At 46.8% G+C, this 2590-nt stretch overlaps 1 pseudogene; it reads right to left on the bottom strand.

The window, feature by feature from the left end:
* Window positions 1-642: 642 nt before the first annotated feature.
* LOC110291969 lies at window positions 643-1462 on the bottom strand (annotated as a pseudogene).
* Window positions 1463-2590: the final 1128 nt, after the last annotated feature.

The raw sequence follows: 2590 nt of genomic DNA, 5'->3' as shown, positions 1-2590 counted from the left end.
GAAAGAAAGAAAGAAAGAAAGAAAGAAAGAAAGAAAGAAAGAAAGAAAGAAAGAAAGAAAGGAAGGAAGGAAGGAAGGAAGGAAGAAAGAAAGGAAGGAAGGAAGGGAAGGGGAGTAGAGAAAAGTCATACTATAACACAAGGAAGAATAAGTCCTGAATGACTGACTCCATTATGCCCACTCACACCACCCAAAAATGGCAAAAAAGGAATAGCCACAGCCAGACTTCTCGTGGTGTAAAACAGGCATTGCTAGGCTAGAGTGGAATCAGCAATGGAGATCTGTGTTTAAAAGTCTCTTTCACATCTTTCTCTGCAGTTACAGCCTGAACACCAAGGTCTGATGCTCAGGAAGTCACCATCTTATATGTGGACACAGATTCACAATCGGCCCCTGTATTCCCATCTCATGCTTGCAGCCGGGCATCTCTAGAGGGATCCTCCCCACCCCATGTCTGCAGCTAAAACGACCCTTGCTGGAAAGGAGCGTCTTCTGCACTGTGAAATGGAAACATCTTACAGCCAAGTCATTCTTAGCCTAACCTAATGTGGTATTTATCAATCCGTGCAGCCCTAACACACAACGTTAGAAGATACACCAAGTTCTGAAGGTAGCTATGCTGCAAAGTAGTTTAAAATTCACTTATGCTTGAAATCCCATTCCTAGACCAAACTCATGGTCGCCCACATTAATGTTCTTGCCACTCAGCAGAGACAACAGCGTTAGTGTGGTACCTGGCCCTAGGGTCTGAGTGTACCTTAAGCCTATCAGGCTGGAGTAGTTCACACTGACTGAAGAGCAGGCCCGGGCCAACCTGCTACTTGACTGCTACTCTGAAGTGAATGTTACTGTTTCTGGCAACCCTTTGGCATCCAGGTGAGGCTGACAGCAGTTTCCACCTTCTGGTAAATGGAGCCATCAAACAGTCCCATCATCCAGTTTAGTATGAAGCTGGAATTTGTCTGTCCATCTTACAGACTACTGCAAAGTCACTCAGGGTCCCTCAGGAATGTAAGGTCTCAAAATTCATTTGGTAGCCAGCCAGGCCTCATAACCCCAGCACAAGTGCCAGAAGATATCAAAGCCCATTTACCACCCAAATTGATATGCTCCCTCTTGTCTCCTGTCTTGATTTTAGCACCCCACCCTCCAGTGTTAGGGCAGCAGAATGAATGGAAGGTGAGCTTCAGTCCATGTGCTAGCTGGTCCTCTACAGTGACCTCGGTGCCCAGGGTGTTGTCTGTCTTCACTTCTCCATAAACATCAGGCCCTTCTCTAGTCATCTGGACCTGATTTCCAGGCTTCGGTTCTCTTTGATGGGTTTCATGTTGGTTGAGCCTTAACTGGTATAAATTCTGATCCATTCTCAGAGGTCTCTTGTTTCCAAATCCAGTTGTATTAATCCAAATCCTGTGGCCCTGGTAGACTTGCCAAGATCAGCATAGGTCTGAGACTTAGCCATTTTTCTCAGCCTCATTGACTGGGGGAGCAGCCGCAGTACAGAAGGGCTGCAGCTGAGAGGTGGAGTGACATAGGTAATCTTAATAGCAATGTGGACAAACGCTGCCTCGCCCTTCATGTTACATTACACTGCAACGTAAATGTAAGTTTGTACAAAAAGTATCTCCACATTGACAGACCATTTCTTGAACATCGATTCCATTCTGCTCTCTACCCTGGGCTTTAAACACATTTTCACAATTGCTTGTGAAGTATTTTGGAAGTAATAGTTGACATTCCTTAAGCAGCTCCTCTGCCCTATGTGAGCAGTTTATTATATAACTTAATCTTTCATAAATGTATGGCCAATTTTTTTCTATCTTATCAGCATCAATTGAAATAACAGAGTGGCGATTGATTTAAAAGTTGTCATGTTATTGCAAACCCTCTGGGACAAGCCTTGTTCGGAACACTTTCCACCTCTGCGCCAACTCTATGTAACAAGGACCAGTGTGCTGCATGAGTCACAGTGGAGCACTTGGCCAACAGTGCTAAGTCTTAGTCTCAAATCACACAATTAAGAGGTTAAAGCTCAATCAGCTGAATCTCGGTACCTATCACTTTAACCCATGTAACATCTCCTTACCATGTAGATGTGTAAGACACAGAAAACACCTCGCTGATCTTGGACCCGGGACTCCGCCGAAAGTAGTCTGCACAGGTGAGAGTATGGACTACAGAAGCTAACAGCTTCTGGGAGAGGAGGGAGCCACAGAGCTTCTGAGGCAGCCCCCTTTTCGGGCTCCAGACATCCGGGCACCTTCCCGGCCAGAGGATAGTTGTCTGCCCGGCCTGGGAGGGCTTTGCAGGAGCACCTGGGGGAGCCATCTTGGTTCCCAGATCCCTTTGAGACTAGTCTGTGCAGGTGAGAGTGTGGACTACAGAGGCTAACAGCTTCTGTGACAGGCCGAAGCAACACAGCTTCTGGGACAGGTCCTGTTTTGGGCCTTCATCTTCGGCCAGGAGGGAGGTCCGAATGCCAGATATCTGTGCACCTTCCCTGTAAGAGGAGAGTTTGCCTGCAGAGAGTGCTCTGACCACTGAAACTCAGAGGAGAGAGCTAGTCTCCCAGGTCTGCTGATAGACGGTA

The sequence above is a fragment of the Mus caroli genome, chromosome 3 (assembly GCF_900094665.2).
Source record: "Mus caroli chromosome 3, CAROLI_EIJ_v1.1, whole genome shotgun sequence".
Lineage (NCBI taxonomy): Eukaryota > Metazoa > Chordata > Mammalia > Rodentia > Muridae > Mus > Mus caroli.
This window is presented reverse-complemented; position numbering and strand designations above follow the sequence as displayed.